At 37.2% G+C, this 24,267-nt stretch overlaps 1 long non-coding RNA gene across 1 annotated transcript in view; it reads right to left on the bottom strand.

Moving 5' to 3' along the window:
* Positions 1-23,210, bottom strand: part of LOC125781092 (uncharacterized) — a 72,537-nt gene extending 49,327 nt beyond the window's left edge. The window contains exon 1 of the long non-coding RNA XR_007424189.1: positions 23,035-23,210. This is a non-coding gene — a long non-coding RNA (uncharacterized LOC125781092). The remainder of the gene's footprint in view (positions 1-23,034) is intronic.
* Positions 23,211-24,267: the final 1,057 nt, after the last annotated feature.

Genomic DNA, 24,267 nt, shown 5'->3' with positions numbered 1-24,267 from the left:
TATGATGCATTTAACTGAAATTGCTGATCTGAAAAACCAATGATTTATAAAAATAAAACATGAAAATTATCAGGGTTGCCCAAAACTGTACAACTCTAAGCACCTGAATATCACTCTGAAAATTAAAATAAATGATGCACACTCAAAAAATTAATTTCTTCAGTTTATAATGTAATTATGAAAGGTCAGTAAACAGAAATGATAATATACAAATCTGGACTTTATCTAAACCTGGAACTAACAAGTTACTTAGTACAGATTCTAAGAAAACCACTCCTTTAGGAAAAAAGGGTACCACTTTAAAATAAGACCACCTTTATAAAGCGTTTGTAAATGGTTTATAAAGCAGTTTATTATTGGTTATTAATTAGGTTGGAAATAGTTTAAAACCTATTAATAAGCAGTTAACAAATATATATGACAACGCATGAATAGAAATGGCAACAGTGAGCTAAAAATGAGCAAAATAGTGATTCTACACTTATTTATACTGTCAAACCTCATATCAATCAGCAACAGACCTGCTACAGTAATATATTTGTAAATATGTTTAACTATTTACTATGAATTAAATTACTTAGTTGAATTAAATGACTAAACAATCCACAGATCACTGGTGTCTTTTTAACTGACGTGTTGTAACTGCTTATCGAAGCTTTTTAAGGCATTTACAACCTAAGCAATAGTAATTAATTTAAATAAAGTAATTTATAAACTATTTATAAAGCCTTTATAAAGGTAGTCTTATTTTAAAGTGGTACCGAAAAAAAGTAACCTTTGGCATCCACATTTTTGCATCACAGTCTTTATACAATTTCATTTTTAATGGAAAAAGTGTGAAGACACTTGCTGCTGCATGTTAAAAAAAAATTAAAGTAAATTATTTTCACTTAATATTTCTTATACTGTCTCTATATTTAGCTGAGGTAAAAGCTTAAATGTTAAAATATTAAAGTAATTAAAATGAGATGCCAATTTTGCAAAAATTGTCCACCCTCTCATGCAGCTTGTGGTAACAGGGTGGGCACATGCTTGATGAGAATTAAAAAAAAAATTAAGTTGAAAAATACAAAAAGACGCAGCGTTCTGATAATAATCCTCCTGTAAACACAGTATTTATGTATTTAGCAGATGCTGTACCACTTTAAAATAAGACTACCTTTATAATGGATTTATTAATATTTATAAATATTAGGATGCAAATACTTTAAAACCTATTAATAAGCAGTTAATAAAAAAATATATATAACAAAGAATAGTGATTTCACACTCATTTATTCACACTCATCATTCATCACATTGATATATTTATAATTATGTTGAACTACTTACTATAAATTAAATGAATAAGTGAACAACGGATCACTGATGCCTTTCAATTAATGTGTTTATTATCAATAAGTGCTTATCAAAGGTTTTCAAGGCATTTACAACCCAATTAGTAATAAAAAAAAATAATCTAATTTATAAACCATTTATAAACCCTTTATAAGGGTAGTCTTATTTTAAAGTGGTACAGCAGATGCTGCTATTCAGTTCATCTACGGCACTAAACACTTATTGTTCTCCACAGGTGAGGTTAAAGATTTTTGATGTTAAAGTGTTTTAATCTGTGGCCACATGTGAACAGAAAATAATCAGCTTTGTTTCTTGAAGATATCTCTGTTTTTCAGAACTGAGATTCACTATCTTTTAATTCTGCACTGCCAGAAACAGCTGATCATTAATATAAACCACTGCCAGAAGTGATTACAGTCATCTAAAGGCTAAGGCTCTCTCTTACTCTCTCACCATCTCCTTCTTCCTCTCCTCTCTCTATCCTCCATCCTCTTTCACTCCCCCTCTCTCTCTTTCACGTATCCCTTCTTCTTTCCATATCTCTCTATCCTTCATTCTCCCTCATTCCCTCTCTCTCTCTCCTTTCTTTTTTTCTTTCTCTCTCCTACTCACTCTTCCTCACACTTGCAGTCTCTCTCTCTCTCTCTCTCTCTTCCCCCTCTCTGTCTCTCATCTCCTCCTCTCTTAGCCTTTTGCTCTTGCTCCTCTACCCACCCTCTTTCTTTCTCTCCATCTCTCTCCATCATTGGTTCTTCCTCATTACCTATCTCTCTCCCTTCTCTTTTTCCTTTCTCTCTTCTACTCACTCTTCCTTGTGCTTGCAGTCTCTCTCCCTTTCCCCTATTTCTCTCTCTCTCCCTCTCCTCCATTCACCCTCTCTCTTTCTCCCTTCTCCTTCTGTCTGTCTTTCATCTCCCCCCCTCTTTTTCTCTCTTACTCTTTTGCTCTCCCTTTACCCCTTTTCCATCTCTCTCTTTCTCAATCTTTCTCCCCTCTCCTTCTGCCTGTCTCTCATCTTCCCCCTCTCTCTTTCAAACCCTCTTTTTCTCTCTTACCCTTTTGCTCTCCCTCTCCCACCCACCTTCTTTCTCTCCCTTTCCATCTCTCTCCCTTCATCTCTCTTTCCCTCTCCGTCTTTCTTCCCTCTCCTTCTATCTGTCCCTCATCTCCCCCCTCTCTCTTTCAAACCCTCTTTTTCTCTCTTACCCTTTTGCTCTCTCTCCCACCCACCCTCATTATCTCTTTCTTTCTCTTCATATATCTCCATCCTTGATTCTCCTTCATTCCCTCTCTCTCTTTCCCTTCTCCGTTTTTTCTTTCTTTCTTTCTTTCTTATTCACTCTTCCTCATGCTTGCAGTCTCTCTCTCTTCCTTTCCCCTCTCTCTCTCTCTCACCAGCTCTCTCTCCCCTCCCTCTTTCAAACCCTCTCTCCCTCTCTGATCTATTTGAGATGCATTGTGCAGCTTAGGCTTTCTGAGGCTTCAAAGATGCACTACGGCTTTCATGTTCGTCCCCCAAAGCCAGCCATAAAGCACTGCCACTGGTCATCGGCTCAGCAGAGCCCCCCTGTGTGCTTAGTCACTTAGGGTCATGAGTGGGTATTTTGTCTGGGATTTATTTACACTTGTGTCTGAGCGGTCAGGTTGAGCTTTGTTGAGCTGCGACTGTTGTTTTGAATGTGGAGGAATTCCTTTTCACCGGGGAATTTGATGGTGACGTTCTGAAGACACACATATGTGTGTTTTAAACTGCATCAATAATATAACCAATAGGATTTGGAGCACTAATACAACCTGTGCACTGTTCTGAATGGAAATCTATAAATGAACACCCATTCCATCAGTAGTAGGCCTTTAGATTTCAAATGATATTTGCACCACAATGTGGGTATTTCTCAAAACCGTTTGTACACACAGCACCACATAATGGATGAGCAGCTAAATCATGTACTTCACTCAAAATCCTTAGGTAATGTTTTCATATCAGTGAACATGTCAAGAATCACCAGAATAAAAAGTTCTTTAGTCATCGATTATGAACAAGACGGTCTAAATCATTAGTCATGGGCTTGTGTATAAGTTTAATATCAGATTAAAAAATCCCAGCTGGCCTGGTTGAACATTGGTCATGACATTAGTTTCATTATATATATATTACATTCCAGGATTTACAACATGACTATTATGAATTACATTCATTATTATTCTGGATGAAATACAGTTATATATATATACGCATCAGATGTCTGTACACACCTGTTCTCTCTTTAAAATATTAGAAAAATCAGCTGCACCTTTTGACAAACCTGTGAAAGACTGATAACATGTGACAGTTTTTTTTTCTTCCCCCTTGGGAAAAGTAGAAAGTATCTTTAGTTAGATTGTCTTTTCAGCTACAGCTGTATTTTAGCAAACTTATACACTGTGAGATATGTTTTATTGCGCTTTTATGTTTGCATTGTTTATTGTTCATCTTAATGTTGTTTTTAGATTAGATTAGACAATTTCAAGATCTGTCCAGGGACAACGGATTAAAAACAGCCTTTAGGCTAATTCTGGTGCATTTACAGTAATGTTAATTAATGTACACTGTCCCTGTTAAATAAACTATTAAATGAAATTAAATTAAAATACACCTGATAGCTAATCATCAATTTAGGAGATATTTATCTGCAAAAAAAAAGAAAGAAAAAAACAGCATTGAATCAATTGAATGTATCAAATCTGCTTTACAGGGATGGTGAGGTAACAGACCTCAAATATTTGGTGTGTTGTCTCTGCCTCCAAAAATAGCAGATAGCTTGTGCTGTAACTTCTGTGTTTTTAATAAAATAATAATAATAATAATAATAATAATAATAATAATAATAAAAATAATAATACATTTTATTTCAGGCGCCTTTCTGTCACTCGGGGACATCTTACAAAGTGCAAAATAAGCTTTAAATAAAACATACAAAATACACAACATTAAAAACAGGTTAAAAAAAGAGAAAATGCAAGAAACGATCAGATGGAATAGGCAAGTTTAAACAGGTGAGTTTTGAGTGTGTATTTGAATTGTGAGAGTGAGATAATTTGTCTGATATGAGGTGGTAAAGAGTTCCAGAGTTGGGGAGCAGAGCGGCTGAAGGCTCTGCTCCCCATGGTGGTGAGGCGAGTGATGGGGGACGGTAAGATGGATGAAGAAGGTGGATGGAGGAGGAAGATCGAAGGGAACAAGATGGAGAAGATTAGAGAGATATGGTGGAGAAAGATTGTGAATGGCCTTAAAGGTGAGCAGAAAGATTTTGTAGTTGATGCGGAACTTGACCGGTAGCCAGTGAAGCTGTTGGAGAACAGGAGTGATGTGGTGGAAGGTGGGGGTTCTACTGATGATACGGGCAGCTGAATTCTGGACCAGTTGAAGCTTATGGAGAGTTTTATTGGTGAGACCAAAGAGAAGAGAGTTGCAATAGTCTATTTGAGAGGTACCAAGGCTGTGTACAAGAACGGCAGTAGCATGAGGAGTAAGAGAAGGGCGAAGACGGTTTATACTGCGGGGGTGGAAGTAGGCAGACCGGGTGATGTTGTTGATGTGTGATTGAAATGAAAGAGCACTGTCCAGGACGACACCCAGACTCTTTACCTGTGGGGAGGGGGAGACGGAACAATTGTCAATGGTAAGAGACAAACTGTTGGTTTTGGATAAAACTGATTTTGTGCCTAGGAGGAGAACCCCTCAGTTTTATCACTGTTAAGTTTTAGTAGATTTGAATTGAACCATAATTTTATTTCAGCCAAACAATCAGAAAGGTAGGAGGATGGAAGATTGGAGGTGGGTTTGGTGGCAAGGCAGAGCTGGGTGTCGTCCGCGTAACAGTGGAATTGGATGTTGTATTTTTGCGAAAGATATTACCAAGGGGAAGGAGATAAATGATGAATAGGAGGGGCCCCAGGACAGAGCCCTGGGGCACATCTGAAGTGACAGGGGAAGGCTGAGAAGTAAAAGTTTTGAGCTGAATGAACTGAGTGTGGCAGGTGAGGTATGACTTAAACCAATTTAGAGGAGTTTGAGTGATACCAATGGAAACTAGTCTATTGAGGAGTGTGGCCAAATGTGGCCAACAGAACACAGCTGCAAATTTAAAGCTAAACAAAATAGCTTAAAAACAAAGTTGAAAAAAAAACAAAACAATGCACACTAAATAAGTGGGCCTGGTCAAATTATGGCCTTTTTACAGTGAGTTGGAACACCTTCACAGCGATCCTTGATTAGTGTGCCTGTTCCTAGCTCTTTAGTGCATGAGCATCAGTTTAGATATGGGTCACATTTTAAAAAATAAAATAAAATAAAATAATAAAATAAATCACATTTGGGCGACTTTCAAGTACTGTGAGCACATAGTCTTTATGATGAATGAATTGACCAAGCTTAAAGTGCAATGTTAATTTTTTTTTTCTTCCACAAGGGGTGTGTTTTTTCTTTGGTGATATAAGGTTCTCTATGTCTATACTTCCTTTCTACTAAAATGAACTTTGGGTGAATGTTATTTTTTTTTTCTTCTTTTTTTTCGTAGACTCACTTTATAGCTGCTAGTCACGTCTGTCTCTTTCAAGCGTAGCCAGCGCTAGCAGAACATCTGTGCAGACAGCTACGCTATCTGGTGAGAAGAGGGAAAATTGCCTCGCACGTTTCAGTTCAGACGGCTGTGCAACCTATGGGTTATACGGCACATCTGTTTCAATTAAAACAGCGTTTCTTTGACCAGGTTTTCCAGCTCCTGATCCCACCGTGCTCCTCCAGCTACGCCTTTGTTTAGTGCTTCAGTCCATCAGGGCCTGATTAGAGGTTATGTGAGGCTTTCGAAAGAACGTCTGGTGGGTCAATCTTCAGATTTAAAGGAAGACTTCAGATGGCGAGAGAGAGAGAAAGAGAGAGATAGAGGGAGTAACCCATAATTTGTAACCCCTAGCATTTGAAAGTCTGATTTTCGCACAGTCTTAATCAAGTAGCCATGCAAAAAGCTCATTAGGCTCATTCGATTCTGTCGCCGTACAGCCAGGAGCTGAGTCATGGAGAGCGACTGGAGCATGAAGAGAACAAGAGAGAGAGAGAGAAAGGGAGAGAGAGAGAAATAGAAATAAAGAAAAAGAGAAAGAAAGAGAGAGAGAGAATGAGTCTGACAGAGAGAGTGCCATTTCTCCAATGTGGTTCGGAGCTCCGAGTGCGACCCTTCTGTTTAAGTGTGTTTTGATGACTGAGTTGGTTCCAATTTAGTTTGGAAAGGGCATCTCATTCACTTCACAATTCCGAGTGAGAGTGTGTGTTGGTACCTTGGGATGGAACAGACTTTTGCTATTAAAATATCAATACTTTCCTTTTGAGGATTGGCAAATATTGCAAATAAACACAGCAAATATTTTTGGCTTAGATTCTATAAAAGGAATTGGATATATAGAGCATTTCAGTTTCTGAATCAGTTTTTCTGATTTAGCTATTTATAGGTATATGTTTGAAAGTGAAATGAACATTGTGGTTTTATTGTATAAACTACAGACAACATTTCTCCCAAATTCCAAATAAAAATATTGTCATTTAGAGCATTTATTTACAGAAAATGAGAAATGGCTGAAATAACAAAAAAGATGCAGAGCTTTCAGACCTCAAATAATGCAAAGAAAACAAGTTCATATTCATAAAGATTTAAGAGTTCAGTAATCAATATTTGGTGGAATAACCCTGGTTTTTAATCACAGTTTTCAGTCTTACACACTGCTTTTGGATAACTTTATGCTGCTTTACTCCTGGTGCAAAAATTCAAACTGTTCAGCTTTGTTTGATGGCTTGTGATCATCCATCTTCCTCTTGATTATAAGCCAGAGGTTTTCAATTTGGTAAAATCAAAGAAACTCATCTTTTTTTTAAGTGTTCTCTTATTTTTTTCAGAGCTGAATATAGGAAGATGATGAAAGAAAGCAGAAACAAAGGTGTGAAAAGTATTCTCTTTCATTACTCTGTAGGTAAATGTATAGATACTAGGGTTTAAAATACTTCTGTATTTTAAACCCTGGTACTGGTTTTAGCTTTCAGACCTCAAATAATGCAAAGAAAACAAGTTCACATTAATAAAATTTGAGTTCAGAAATCAATATTTGCTGGAATAACCCTGTTTTTTTTTTAATCACAGTTTTGTTTTATGCATCTTGGCATGTTCTCCTCCACAAGTCTTACACACTACTTTTGGATAACTTTATGCTACTCAGTCCTGGTGCAAAAACTTAAGCAGTTCAGTTTGGTTTGATGGCTTGTGATCATCCATCTTCCTCTTAATTATATTTCAGAGGTTTTTAATTTAGTAAAATCAAAGAAACTCATCTTTTTTTTTTTTAAGTGATCTATTTTTTTCTTCCTAGAGCTGTATATATAATATACACACCAAGAAGGTCAGTTGTTGGAAACAAATTATTTATTATTTCTGTAGACAGGTGCCAAGTAATGAGGTACAAATATTTTGTGACCTTTCTTAAGTAGAAATGTTGGTTATCTATACTTTACCGATACTGTGAATAATTATTATTTTCTTTGTTTGTTTCACAACTTTTTACTTCTACTTCTTACAATTCCACACAATTATCTAAACTTTCTACTCTTTAAAATTTTAAAATACCGTATTTTTCGGACTATAAGGCGCACTTAAAAACTTTTAATTTTCACAAAAATTGACAGTGCGTCTTATAATACGGTGCGCCTTTTGTATGGATTTTACCCGTCAGGTTGTAAGGAGCAGTAAACACACACTCGGTGCAGCGTCATAGAGAGTGCTATACAGAGTCCAGAGCCGTGCAGCTCCGAGGCTGGAGCAGCAATAGCATTAGCTAGCTTATTCACTGTTCAGAGATCAGTATTATCTAAATTATCTAAAGTAAACACACACTCCGTGCAGAGCCGTGCAGCTCCGTGGCTGGAGCAGCAATAGCATTAGCTAGATGCTAACCGCTAAGCTAGCTAGCTTTTTCACTGTTCAGAGATCAGTATTATCTAAATTTAGTACTTTTAATACTGCTGGAGCAGCATTATTAGAGTTAGATGCTAATCGCTAAGCGTTCACCGTTCAGAGGTGAGTTATCAGCCTGTAAGTCTGTGCTGCTTTGCCTGGCTAGCATTAGCTAGATGCTAAGCGCTAACTCTCTCAGAGGTGAGTTTTATCAGCCTGTAATCTGCTTGTTTACCGTGTTAAAACAAGCTACGGGGGACGAATCGCTAGCTAATATCTCACTGTCTTACCAGAACACGCAGGATTACTCAGTGTAACGCTGTCGTTTAAGTTTGGGTTAACTTTACTAGTTTAGGGGACTAGCTAGCGTGCTAGCGGATAGCTATGCTAACGCTGGTGCAGCAAGCCTTAGTGGACATCTGGAAATCTAAGCTTACTGTAAATAAACTGAAGCACGTTACTCACCCAAATAAACAGTTTTCAGGAGAGGAATCTGTGTAGATTAATATCCAGCACTCGTTTGACTTTGAAAGAGATTTGTATACTGAGACGCTCCACCGGCAAGACACCCCCCCCCCCCCGTGGGGGAAGGGAAACATGGCGCCACCCCTGTTCACTTTGATATAGGCACCCTTTCTAGTGTCACTTAACGCGCCTTATAATGCGATGCGCCCTATGTATGGAAAAATACCAGAAAATAGGCGTTCTTTGATAGTGCGTCTTATAATACGGTGCGCCTTATAGTCCGAAAAATACGGTAGTCTTGTTACTCCTATTTCCTTTCAGCTAGATATTATTATTATTATTATAGCTGGCATTTTTATTATTATAATTATAGCTAGATATTATTATTATTATTATTATTATTATTATAGCTAGATATTATTTTTACTATTATTATTATTATTATTATTATTATAGCTAGATATTATTATTATTATAGCTAGATATTATTATTTTTACTATTATTATTATTATTATTATTATTATTATTATTATTATTATTATTATTATTATAGCTGGCATTTTTATTATTATTATAGCTAAATATTATTTTAACTATTATTATTATTATTATTATTTTATTATTATTATTATTATTATAGCTGGCATTTTTATTATTATAGCTAGATATTATTATTTTTACTATTATTATTATTATTATTATTATTATAGCTAGATATTATTATTTTTAATATTGTATTATTATTATTATTATTATTATTATTATTATTATTATTATTATTATTATTATAGCTAGCATTTGTATTATTCTTATGGCTAGCATTTGTATAATTATTTTTATAATGATCATTATAGTTAGAATTATTATTATTACTAGCATTTTATTAGACTTCCATTTGGTAACAGAAGAAACTAACAACTAACAGTAATGCACCTAGCAAGCTAGTTAGCTATACTAGCTAATGCTGAGCAGTGTGGGCTAAAGTAAAATATAAGAAAAAAATCTTCGTAGTTGTGTAGGTATGAAGATGCATATAGTTTAAAGCCTTTCTCTAGCTTTCTAGTGGTAGGCTTTACTGGTCTCCTTGACGTTGAGGTTAATTTTTAGAAGCTCTTGTAAACACCAGCTGAAAATACTGCCATAACGAGTGTATTGGAAAAGCCAAACAGGAAACGCTGGAGCAGCACTGATGAGAATGCGGAAGTAGTTGTGCAAAGAGCGCATTAACCAGGAGACAATATACTTAGTCCCGTTACTGGAACTCACTCCTGTTACTGGAACTCATTCCTGTTGCTCTTTATGTTATGAATAACAGGACTGAAAGAAACAGGAATGATTTTTTAGCAAAGAATTAGCAAAAACACTGAGCACATTCTAGTGTTTTTCCCAAAAATTGTGAAAAACAAACAAAAAAACCCCAAAACAAATACGAACTAAGAATTAATTAAGGTAACCCCTTAAAGTCTGTTACCTGGGTTTAATATGATGAGAAATGTAAATAATAAGACACTCATATGTGGAGAGATTTGGAGATGTTTTAATTAACAAAATGATATAGACTACTCTCTATAAACTACTGGTCTGAAAGCTAAAGATATCCTTCTTTACAACGCGACCCTGCTATCATTCCCCTTTCTATGGAGTGTTGCACAGACTGTTCTTGCTGTCAGTCTGAACTAACGTTTTCTATTACCTGAGAAAAACATCTCATCTTTTCCTCACATATAATAGACGTTACGCATGTATCTCACTCATCAAATGAGAACCTTGATATTTTCCAACTCAGTTTTTTTGATTGTGAATGTGGGTGGTGTGTGAATGTATGTGGTTTTATTGTGGATATGAGGTTGGATTGTGCGTGTGACAGATGTGACTGTGAATGTAAGAGGTTGTTTGTGTGAGTGGTGTGATAGTTAAAATGAGCTTGTATATGTATCTCTGAGGGTTATAATCTCTGCAGTATCTCAGTGTGGTTTGTGAGAGTGGTTTTTGAATGTGAGGTTTGGTTGTGAAAGTGAGTGGTGTTATAGTAATAGTAAGAGATTGTATATGTATCTCTGAGGGTTATAATCTCTGCAGTATCTCAGTGTGGTCAGTGAGGATGTGCAGCAGTAGACGGTGGAGTCTCGGGCTCATTGCCCGTCGGTCTGCAGGCTCACTGTTTTAATAGCTTTTGATCGCATTAGGCGAGCTAAAGCCCCTGACCTCCAGCGGTCCCAGAGCGCTCCACTGCAGCTGTGCCCAGCAGGGATCACCCAGTCTAGGCAAGATACGCCGCTGTGGATCAGGAGTGTCGTGGAGAGGGACAGAGAGTGGACACAAAGGAAGATAAGATTGGGAATCATAAATTGGCCGAAATTGGAAGCTCATTAACCCTTAGAACCCTACGGACGGATTTTCCATCCTAAATCACACCTTGTGTTCTCAGCTTAATTACTCAGGAATCCCTTCACACATAAATATAATCCATATACGGTTAGAAAGAGCAGAACTTACTCTTTCTAAAAATAGTGATCACATCTCAGTGCAGTAAAGCTAAATCTACAAGAAACCCATTGAGAAAAACACTTAAAAAAAGTGAGATCCTCTTTTTGACTTCGAGGCTCGAGACCAGGACATAATTTCGATCGATTTCGATATTTCAATACCCATACTGATTACAGTTAAGCCCAATCCTGTTTGTCTTTTGTACCCCTACACCTTGTTTTCGAGCGTAACCCTTTCTTCTAGAACAGAGTTGTATGGGGAAGGGATGAAATCTTCCCAGTTTCTTGTCCACCTTAAACCCTACAACCTCTGTCGTCTGTTTTACCATTTAAGGTGGAACAGGAAATTTAGTTAGTTAGCTAGCTAGCTACTGAGATAAACTACTAGTGGTACTATGGTAGTACAGTGGTTATCGTAATTTTTAACAAGGAAAATACTCAAATTTGTGGGTTTCTTTGGTCGCATGTGCCGCTATCTTGCCAGTGATTCTCATAGACCTCTCCTTTCCACAGTGTTCCACTCCCCAGAGGACAATATTGAATAAAATAAAACCACTGTTTTTAAACAAAAGCTGATATTTTGTCCAAGTTCAGCAAACATTTCTCCATTTATTGTACGATTTATCATTCATGTAATTATCATCATTACAGGCAGGCCTAAATCTAATTTAAATAAAATAAAATAGAATAAATATAGCATTTTGAAAAAGTGAACATACAGATTCACATTAACAGACTCGATAAGTTCAGGGTGTTTCCATTTATTTTATGATGGGTTGATAATGTAAATATTGTGACAGACCTATTTAAAACAATACATATTGTTGAAATATACTAGTATGTGTAATTTGTTTTGTCTTTCAGTTGTTGATAAAACACTGACAGAACTACTGTAGGCTTCTTCAGAATACAATATATAATACTGAAACATAACGCAAGTTAAAAATGGCGACAGTCCGGACCTTGGCCTGGCAAAATTTTCTCTAACTGGACCGAACTGAATTCTAATTAAATACCCTTGATCTCCAGCATACAGGCTGACAAACGCATTTCTAGCGCAGAAAAACGGGGGAAAAGAGTCTAAAAGCGGAGAGAGTGCGCAGAAAAACAGGCTAAAGAGTCTAAAAACGGAGAGGGTGCGCATTTCTAGCGCAGAAAAACGGGCCAAAGAGTCTAAAAGCGGAGAGAGTGCGCATTTCTAGAGCAGAAAAACGGGCCAAAGAGTCTAAAAGCGGAGAGAGTGAGCATTTCTAGAGCAGAAAAACGGGGCAAAAGAGTCTAAAAGCAGAGAGTGAGCATTTCTAGCTCAGAAAAACGGGGCCAAAGAGTCTAAAAGCGGAGAGGGTGCGCATTTCTAGCGCAGAAAAATGGGCCAAAGAGTCTAAAAGCGGAGAGAGTGCACATTTCTAGCGCAGAAAAATGGGCCAAAGAGTCTAAAAGCGGAGAGAGTGTGCATTTCTAAGTTGCCGTAATTAAGGAGTTTAATATTAAGAGACATCATGAAATTAAACATCAATTTGAAAAATTAGTTTACACAACACTGTCAAAGATAGTAAGTCAAGTAAAATGGTGTGTAAATGAAAATAATCAAGAAAATGTATTATTTAAAGTGGTATATTTCATTATTTGTTTTATTATAGAGTCTGTGGCCATGACTTCAAATATATTTCTCCTTCTGGCCCCCAACAAAAAAAGTTTGGACACTCCTGATATAGATAGACATACAGTACCAGTTTGGTCACACCTTCTCAACGTGTGTGAATTTTTTTTTTTCTCAATATATCAATATCAATATACATCATCAAAAACTGCAATTAGTCCAGCTCCCCTTTTAATCTTTCAGCATATCCATAGCAACCGCCACACAAAGGTCTTGGCACCACCCCTAACAACAGCAGTCAGGTAGCTTCAGTACTGTAGAAAAAGCATAATTGAATACATTCTGAAGTGAAAAATTAGAATTTCTGCTCCTGTAATAAGCAGATATATATTTCTCTCCCCTGAGAATAAAAACACGCAAACAAACACGCGAAACGACACATGCAATTTTCACCTGTCACATAACGCGGCTATGTAAGAGCTGCTGTGTGGAGAAGATAGCAAACGCAATCCATCAACATTAAACGGAGACGACACTCAAAACACACACGCCCAATTACCTCCGAATGAACAGTTACGCGGGTGAATTACTGGTGCAAGCGTTCGAGGACGCAGCAGAACACCTGGAACACGAAATGCAATTACGCAGGAATGTATACTTTTGTAATATAAAAAAAACAAGATTGTCAGTAAAGTTACTGATCTGTTGTTCAGAAGAACGAAGAACACAGAAAAAACACAATTAGAAGAACATAGATCTTCAATTCATCCATCCATCCATCAAGGTGGAGGTTCCGAGTGGTCCAGCAGGCATCATCACATTACCCAAATCTGATGTTTTATTCAGATCAGATTTGGCTATCTTGTATTATATATATATATATATAAACAATACTTAGAAATAAACTGAATAATACATTAATACAGGAATCGGTCCTTAAAATGCCTCACATAGGCAAATTGATACGTGCATAAACGTTTAAAAAAAAAAAAAAAAAAAAAAAATCATATTTGAGAGACGACTCGAAAAATTTTAATGGTCTGAGTACTTTCTGTACCCACTGTAAATGCACGATCGCTACCTGTACTGTCCATAGTCAGCAAGTGACTGTAAAACTAACAATTTATTTTTTAGGTAAATTGACGAAGGCCATTCTTTGCGCTCTAATTATACCATTTAGGATGAGTGAATGCAACGCCCTGTGACTTAAAATCTTAAAATTAAATTAAAATAAAGCAAAAAGCATGACCCTAAAAAGATTGAAAACAAACGTAATAATTACAATATTTGCGCAGGCCTAATTTTAGTTTTTTTTTGTTTGTTTTTTTGCACAATGGCAATAAATGCTGGTGCACACTTCACAGATCTGTTTTGATCAAAGTTTAGGTCAAATTCATAGTCATCTAAACAAGGTTTTTACACAAGGTTGCTGTATTTAATTTTCAGGTTTCTGACCTGGAAGTGTCTTAGGACCGAACATACTCTATATAGTACAACAGCAGTATGAACTTAGTTTATGCTTCATAATCTGTCTATAATCTGTCTGAAACACCTTCATTTCCAACGCTTCCGTTACATTTTAGCTACATTAGCCTTGCAGCTGAGGGAAGACGGGTTAAAAGAGGAACACTGTGTGAACTGGATTTTTTAGTCAAACAGGAAAGAGAGAGGGAGGGAGAGAGAGGGAGGGAGGGAGGGAGAGAGAGGGAGGGAGGGAGGGAGTGAGAGAGGGGGAGGGAGAGAGAGGGAGAGAGGGAGAGGGATAGAGAGAGACAGAGAGGGAGAGCGGAAGAGGGAGAGAGAGAGGGGGAGGGAGAGAGAGAGTGAGAGAGAGGGGGAGAGAGGGAGAGGGATAGAGAGAAACATATACAATACATATTTGTATATGTATTTATTTTTTATTTTTTTACCTTTTGTATATTAACTTCTTGTTTCATTGCTTTGGCAAAAGTTGTTAATTGCAATTCATGCCAATATAGCTTTTTTAAATTGAAAAATTTAATTATAAAATTGAGAGAGAGAGAGAGGGGGAGAGAGAGGGGGAGAGAGAGAGAGAGAGAGAGAGAGAGAGGGGGGAGAGAGAGAGGGGGGGGAGAGAGAGAGAGAGAGAGAGAGAGAGAGAGAGAGAGAGAGAGAGAGGGGGGAGAGAGAGAGAGGGGGGAGAGAGAGAGAGGGGGGGAGGGAGGAAGAGGGGGGAGGGAGGAAGAGGGGGAGAGAGAGAGAGAGAGAGAGAAAGAGAGAGAGGAAGAGAGAGAGTGAGAGAGAGAGAGAGAGAGAGAGAGAGAGGGGGGGGAGAGAGAGAGAGGGGGGAGAGAGAGAGAGGGGGGAGGGAGGAAGAGGGGGGAGGGAGGAAGAGGGGGGAGGGAGGAAGAGGGGGAGAGAGAGAGAGAGAGAGAAAGAGAGAGAGGAAGAGAGAGAGTGAGAGGAATCCAGCTGTGATGAATGACAGGTATTGTATACCTTATGAGATAAGACAACAGCCAGGTGGATTTCCCCCAGAGAGGACTGTGTTGCCATGGCAAGGTGATGCAATCATAAATTTTGATTTTTGATTTTTTTTTTGTTCATGATACACACACTTTCATCTGTTCATCTGTGATGCTGTCTGAAATAGCTCTCCGTTTCTCTCCCTCTCCTCTTTCTCTCTTTCTCTAATTCTTTCTCTCTCAGGCTTAACCTTTAAAAGTCTTAAGTTACTGCCACTTTGCCATTTATTCACTGTACATGACATTATGATTTTAACAGAATTACCAGAGCTGTAAATCTCTGAACTCACAGCTACAGGATCAGCATTGTCTAAAGGCGTTTTCACACCTGTAGTTTGTTTCTATGTTCTGAATCAGTTGATGAGTTTGTTTATTTGGAACGTTTCCTCCCTCTGTTTGGTTTGGTTTTACACAGGCATGAACCTAAACCACACGAGCAGGATGTGTCCTCTGATTGGTCAGAGCTGTCTGGCAGAAGTAAATATAAATATACGAAATCTACATCAATGTAGGGTGGCTCCCAGCTGATGTTATATTTAGCATACAAACAGCAGCAGGCACAAACACCTGAATACCTGATTAAAAGCTGCATGATTCTGTTAAAAAATATAGAGCAGGGGTCACTAATAGGTGGACCGCGGTCCGGGTCCGGACCCAGTCGGATCTGGACCCAAACCGATAAACTACTGAGAATTATTTAATTCTGACCGTGTTCATTTAAAGCGGCGGAACGTTTATTGTCTTTATGGTTTACGTGCTTTACAGCGCAGTAAATTCACAGACCAATCATGTGTGCTGTAAAATCACCAAACGCTCTTCTCTACCAATCAGATCTGCGCAGATGCGAGAGGGCGGAGCCACACATTCGAAGCAGATGGTGAGAAGTGGGAGAATAAAGCGAGAAAAGATGAAAATACAGATGGTGCGCACCAGAAAAAAATACATTAAATTACTACAGTTATAAAACATACTAACAGTAATTTAACTGAGCTGTGTTACTTGGAGGAATTAAGGAGAAACAACCGAGACAAGAGTGCAAAATATTCCACTTTAGTCCACCTGATCAGAACTTCCTCAGCAAAAAAAAAAAAAAAAAAAATCCCTCGCTCACAGGCGCGCTCTCTCTCCTCCCAAAACAACCCTACCTCAAAACTAAGGCAGCCCCCAGGGGACAAAAAGCATTGGCAACTTCGCCCATCAGTTTTACCCACAACGTAATAAAGTCTGATACAGTAATAATATTGAATAAAATAAAGCTGCTGTTTTTTTTTAAAAAGCTGATATTTTGGCCAAGTTCATCAAACATTTCTCCATATATTGTACAATTTATCATTCATGTAATTATTCTTATGACAGGCAGGCCTAAATCTAATATAAATAAAATTAAATAGAATAAATAAAGCATTTTGAAACAAAGTGAAGATACAGATTCACATTATTAGACTAGATATGTTAAATTATTGAGGGTGTTTTAATTTATTTTATGATAGGTTGATAATGTAATTATTGTGACAGGCCTGTTTAAAACAATACATATTGTTGAAATGTACTAGTATGTGTAATTTGTTTTGTCTTTCAGTTGTTGATAAAACACTGACAGAACTACTATAGGCTTCTTCAGTAAACAGAATAAAACACTGAATTATAACACAAGTTAGCCTGATGAAAGTTTCTCTAACTGGACCAAACTGAATTCTAATTAAATACCCCTGATATAGAGGGTCAGGCCCAAGTATATTTCTTTTTATACAACAGTTAGTTCAGACCTCACAATCTGATTGGTTGAGAAGTGTTCTAGCCGTGCTGATATATGTGATAACATCACAGCCTTCTCACACTAAACTGTAACGTGTATACACACAGGACACCCACAGCAGCGTTAGCGTAGCACAGGCTAGCGCTCAGCCGTGGCACGCTCGCCCGCAGTGCTGGCTCGTCTTGTGGAAAAAAGGGAAAGAAAATCACTCGGTTAATGCAGTCTGACAGCCAGAACGCTAACCAGCCAGGCTAGGCTAGGCTTAGCTAAGCTAATGCTGAGCTAAAGCAAGCTACGCTAACCTAACCACAGTCCAGCCGGCTAGCTAAAACCACCCAGCAAAACAAACACAAATGCTTAAAAAAATGCGCAGCTTTCACCTGAAGACGACTCCACAGAGCAGGAGAGGAGAGTATTAGCGTTATTTCACGCTCCTAATGTTACCATCTTCGCTTATTCCCAATTTTGATTTCAAGCTAACTTTTGTGGTGTTAGTCTGTATGAACCATACACCGTTTTGTAGTTAAGTTTCAGTTCTGTTACAGTTGTGGTGGAACTACTTTTTGGCGGAAGGCACAGTCCATATTAAAGCATATTCAAACTGAATTTCTTAAAGTTCTTTTATTTTATTTTCTTAATTAATTTTATATATATATATATATATAAACTGTTGTATAAAAGCAATAGAACCCCTAACCCCTTGTTTTCCAGTATGGCCCGTCCCCTTGGATCTGGGTTATCCATCTCAGAAATTTTGAAAATATAAGTAAAAATACAGTATAAAGCAAAAATTCAACTAAAGTACCGCATCCAAGTACTAATACTTTAATTGCTTCCCACCTCTGCTGCCACCAATAACTGTGACTGTAAGAGTCAATCTACCATATGCATACAATCATACTCAGTTTATTCCGTATACATTCCTGAGGGCAGAAAATAGAACTCAGCCAAGCCAATAAAATCACTTCACACTTGCTAACATGCTAACATGACCTTTACTCATATGTGTGGGTTTTTTTTTTATTTTGTTGGCGTGCAGAGCTGCGGAGCTGTGTACTGTCCATGTTCATTATATGAGGAGTTTATACTGGAAAAATACAGTTGGCCCAGTTAACAGTCTTGCCCAAAAAAAAAAAAGCACAGATAAACACACGCCTTTACACATGTGAGAGCCATATGGGCTGAGGAGACCACATATATTATGCATTCGCCTTCATGATTTATTCCCATGCTGACTAGCTTTTAATGTAAACACCCATACTGGTGAGCCTATCTTAACAAAACAGACTGGTAAACATGTTAAATGAGGCTATATGTGATTCACACCACAGAAATCTTGCCAATATATAGTACATTGCTGTGAAAAAAAAAACCATGTATGTCCACAATGGTAGAATCTGATACTTTGTAAACTTTTTAAACTATTGTTAATTCATAAACTATATTTGTGCAGCTAGTTTTGTAGTCAAGGTCTCTACAGCTGAGTACGAGAGTCAAGTCTGAGTCAAGAACAAGACTGGGATTTATTGAGGCAAAGACTATATATTTTTCTTTTCAATTCATAGTTATGTATTTATCTGCAGGTTTTTTACTAAAATTATTAATATCCTTGTCTAATGCCAGGTTTCCACTACACAATTTGACTTTTTCAGTCAGTCATCGTTAATCGCTGACAAAATATCTGCTCGGAGGCAAATCGAGGATCTTTTAGCGCTTGCACAGTCGTTTACTGTAAACTACTGTAAACAAACCGCAAACATTGGACACGCTAAATATCTGATCCAGTCAGCGACTGTGAGTCGAGAGCAGGGGCTCCCTACAGCCAATAGTGTCTCACAGAAAGAGAGAACCACCAAGTTCTCTATGAATGGGCTTGACCAACTACTTGTTCTAAGTTTTTTATTTTATTTTAGAAAGTAGAATGATGTATTTTACTAAAAAAAAGCAAAGAAAAGATACCTGTGTTTTCATTTTCATTTCATTACACACACATACACAGACACAAATGTGCTGCTATTTGCTATATCCTACTAAGTCAGGGGTGTCCAAACTACGGTTTCCTTTTTTGGAGCGGCCCACGAGGTATTTTAGAAATAGAATGAAAGAATGAAAGTTAAGCAGGTTTTTATAATGTGAGATTCAAAGTTTGAACGCTAGGTGTCAGAAACGGGCCAAAGAGTCTTAAAGCGGAGAGGCTGCGCAGTTTTAGCGCAGAAAAACGAGCCAAAGAGTCTAAAAGCAGAGAGGGTGCGCATTTCTAGCGCAGAAAAACAGGCCAAAAGTCTAAAAGCAGAGAAAGTGCTCAGTTGTAGCGCAGAAAAAACGAGTCTAAAAGTTGAAACAAAATGAAACATCAATTTGAAAAATCTTATTTTACACAACACTGTCAAAGATAAAGATAGTAAGTCAAGAAAAATGGTGAGTAAATTAAATAATCAGGAAAAAAGTATTATTCAAAGTTGTATATTTCATTATTTGTTTTATTACAGTGTCTGTGGCCCGTGACTTCAAATATTTCTCCTTCTGGCCCCCAACAAAAAAAGTTTGGACACCCCTGGGCTAAAGTACCGTGCAGTAATGGGGTATGGGAAATGGTAACGGCGTTACAGTAACAGAGTGATTAGTTAGATTAGTCGTTACTGAAAAAAGTAACGGCGTTAGTAATGCTTTTACTTCCATCACTGATCACAGCGTTTAACATTTAGTCATCTAGCAGAAATGCCTGACCTTTATTTTTACAGGTTTGTTAACAAGTAAGTTCAGAGCCAGGATGTTTCATGATTAAGGCATGCATATTGTATGATGCTAATTAGCCCGATCAAAGCTTTCACTGCTTGTTAGCCACATTAGTCTCGAAAGTCCAGCGCAAAAGTTAGAGAAGCAAACTTCAGACTCCAAATTGCTTGGATGACTACGTTTGAAACTTTGAAAATTGGATTTTTGTCTGAGCCATCGCTTTAAATGTCATAAAAAGTCATTTACTGGCCACTTTGCCGGAAAGGAGCGCGGTACTCTGTCTTGTCTTGCCAAATGGTTCAACTTTTCGAATGGCTCCTCGTTCTGTATTCTACAGATTTACTGTTCACTCCGAACTATGTCACAGATAGAGTTTACCAGACTGCCTCTTTGAATAATAGACTCTTCTCCGAGGGTCGATTGAACTCTCAGGTAATGGTGAAGAATGTTCCAGAACGTTCAAGCAGATCTCATTTGTTTTGTCTGAGCTAATGAGCTGTCTTTAATTGGCTATCATTACTGTTGTCTGTTCAGACAGATCAGTGTTCCATTCACTGACTATACAGCAGGGGTAAAAGGTAAGGGAGACCGTCACAGGTCTAAATCCTTTAATTGGTCTCTGGGTGGAGTAGAAAGCACAGCGTCAGCCTTTGAAGCAGAATGTCAAGCAATGCGGTTCAAAGCTGTGGGAATATTACGATTTTTGTTTTCCTCCTGGGGCACGCAATGCCAAAACTGGAGTTATTGATGCAGCACTTTTTCCTTAAAGCAATAGTATGATTTCAGAATTCAGGTCAGACAAGACATGTTTGGTGTCAGATGGTTTTTAGTTATTAGGTCCTTAGTGTTTTTTTTTTACTAGCGCTACAAGTCCAGTGTAGCTATAGCAAGCAAACAATATTGTGCTAACCGCAGTGGTGTAAAAACGTTTGGGCACCCCTGATAATTTTCATGATTTTCCTTTTTAAATCATTGGTGGTTCAGATCAGCAATTTCAGTTAAATGTATCATAGCAGACAAACAAGCTCAAGACGAACAAGATCCTCAAAACTACTCTCAAATGACCTGAAAAAAGATTATTAAACATTATAGTTTAGGGAAAAAGATACAAAAAGCTCTCACAGACACAGTTCTAGTTAAAGCCCGAAGTGGCAGGCCAAGAAGATAAGATAAGATAAGCAGAGGAAAAGGATGGTGAGAACAGCCATAGTCAACCCAAAGACCTACATCAACTATTCAGAACACTTTACACAAGGAGAGGCTGTATGGGACAATAATTAATGCAGAAGAAGCCTTTTTTGAGCCACACGCCACAAACAGAGTCGCTTGAGGTATGCTAAAGCTAGCGCACATTTAGACAAGCCAGCTTCATTTTGCAATATGGTGCTGTGTGTGGACTGATGAAGCTAAATTTGAGTTATTTGGAGGGCGGTTATTTATGCATGGTGGAAAAAGAACACAGCATTCCAACACAAACACTTTACTGCTCCCCACAGTAAAAAAAATTGGTGGTGGTTCCATCATCATGCTGTGGGGCTGTGTGATCAGTGCAGATACTGGGAATCTTGTTAAAGTTCAGTGGATTTCAGTCAATATCAGAATATTCTTAAGAACAATGATTAAGAATCAGTGAGAAAGTTGAAGTTGAAGCAACAGGGCTGGATACTTCAACAAGACAACAACCCCAAACACTAAACTCTGCTCAAAATCTACTAAAGCACTAAATCATTCATACAGAAGAACAAGAACAACGTTCTGGAATGATCATCTCAGTCCCCAGACCTAAATATTATAAAAAAAAAAACCTGTGGTGTGATTTAAAGTGTCTGTTTAGGCTCAAAAACATCAAACCTGACTGAACTGGAGATGTTCTGTAAAGAAGAATGATCCAAAATACCTTCAACCAGAAGCCAGACTCTCATTGGAAGCTATAGGAAGAGTTTAGAGGCTGTTATTTCTGCAAAAAGAGGATCTACTGAATATTGATGTAGTTTTTCTGTTGGGGTGCCTATATTTATGCACCTTTGTTTAGCTAATTATTTCACACTTTCTGAAAAATCCTATAAACTTCATTTTACTTTTAAAGTATTACTGTGTTCATCTGCTATATGATATATTTAACTGAAATTGATGATCTGAACAACCAATGATTTATAAAGGAAATTCAGGAAAATTATCAGGGGTGCCCAAACTTTGTAATACCACTGTATATATACATATAGTGTTATTTATAAATATGTGAGAAGGCTTAAAGTCAAAAGAGGAGAAGAGGTGCCCATTGACTAGCTCTGCCAAACTAAAAAGACCTGTAGCCGACATGCTAATGCTACTATAGCAATTTTAGACCGGTGTGGTAGTGAAGTGGGAAAAGTCCTTTAGCTGGCAAACGCCACAGTAGCAATGTTGAACAAGGCCCGTAGCCAGCATGCTAAAATTGAGGTGCCGATGTCGGCCGAAAAAGCAGAAACAGTGGTTATTCCTATGTTTACAGCTATGTTTAGATGTTATATAACACCCATGTTTAGATGGTTATAACATGCTATGTTCAGAACCCACACCCACATACGGTTGGAATTGGAGAAAAAATTAACAAGGCTTAGGACCTAGCACACCCTTTCCTGTGATTAGTCTACCTTTATGAAACAATAATATATGGCAATATATTGGAAAATATAGTGCAATATATTAAATAATACATTTTCATCTATTTCATCTATTTTCATTTACATATATTGTTTAATATAGGGCAATATATGCATGGACCATGTATATATCTATATATTGCTAAATATAAAAACATATATTGCAATAAAGACAAATCCTTTAAACTGCATTTTTTTAGACCAAATGTACAATGACTTGAAATACATTCTAAATGTGGAATTAAATAATTCCATATATTGACAGTTAACATATTGGGACATATATTTTCCTTCTGTAAGGGTAAAGAATTAGTTTGGCCAGTTGGTAATTTAAGGTTGATTATATCTCAACTTGTAAGGTTATGATTTAATAACACCTTTTTAAAATAATTTCACCACAAACAAAAATCACAGAAATGAAAATCAATATCTACAACTCACTGATTGATAAATGCCCAAAAACACACCCAAAGAAATTAACGTTATTTTCTCCAGTCTTTTAAATTCTTTCAAAAGGGTCTTTCAAAAAGAATTGGATAATTCTTACCAGGTCTGGCTGAAATAGTCCTTAGGGGTCCTTGGAAATCCTGAGAAATGTAGTGAAAAAGCGAGGAAATAATCCAACTTTGTTTTGGTTGTGAAGAAGCTTCAGTGAACCTGCTGTAGATGGTGGCAAGATTTATCCTTAGAAGTCCTTCTGAGTTAATTGACAGAGTGACAAGAACCTTTCTGAAATAAATAAATAAAAAAACAGAACAAATCTTCAATAAAGTACAAATAAGCACCAAGATTTTTCTATCACAAATATAATCAAACCACCTACATTGAGCTTTGAGCTTTAAGTTCCTCAAACAAAGAGTTCTTTAGTAAGAGGAATGAAGCTACAGCTTCCTCTGAACCTCCATTGTTACCACATGGTTTCCATTTTTGAATGGCTTGTAATCTGGAGTAAAAAAGCAGTACTGCCCCCAAAGGTCTGGGTAGGAATTGCAACTACAAAAAAAATGTGACGGCTGTCACAAACTCTTTGTTGCTTTTCCGCTAGGTTTTGTACATTATGTACATTACTATATACAGCAGTATGTAAGTTATACAGTAGCGTATACCACATAGGGAAGTGTATTGCAGTTATTGCAGTCTAGAGTGTGATTAATTTGTAGATTTTGAGATTTAAGCCTTATTAGCCTCATAACTCCAAGAAAAAGAGAAGAAAATCAACAAACCGCAAACCCCAAACATGTCTTATTCACTGTGTTTAGAGTAGAGTTAAAGGGGATAAATTGCATAAATTAGATTTTTTCTCTTTTTTTTTACTGTTTTTCTTTAAAAGCTTTAGCCTTATTTGAACAGTATATTTTATATTCTTAAATATATTCTCTCTCTCTAAGGCTCTTATTTTGCTCAGTTATTTTAGGAATTTCTCATTGATTTATTGGCACTATTTGTGCATGTTTTAAGCATTATTTAATTTATTATTATTTTTTTTTACCTCCACGTTTACTTTGCTTTGTTTGAGTTGAATATTTAAGCCGTGGGCTCAGGAAAGAGGATTTGAGCGTACCGCTACATTAAAATTTTCAATATAACATCAGAATCACAAAGTCATTGTGGAATAATCATTTTTCATATTCATCCCACGCAGCGTTTACAAATCCTGCTGAGTTTCTATGGGTTCATTTCCAGCGTAGCTGTGGTATGTCTGGAGGACAAACCACACTCCCTGGTGAGGGATGAACTGGGCTTCAAAGCATTGTGTGTGTGTGTGTGTGTGTGTGTACAT

Source organism: Astyanax mexicanus, chromosome 14 (assembly GCF_023375975.1).
Source record: "Astyanax mexicanus isolate ESR-SI-001 chromosome 14, AstMex3_surface, whole genome shotgun sequence".
NCBI classification, from domain to species: Eukaryota; Metazoa; Chordata; class Actinopteri; order Characiformes; family Acestrorhamphidae; genus Astyanax; species Astyanax mexicanus.
Note: the sequence above shows the minus strand (reverse complement) of the source record. Positions and strands in the feature narration are given on the sequence as shown.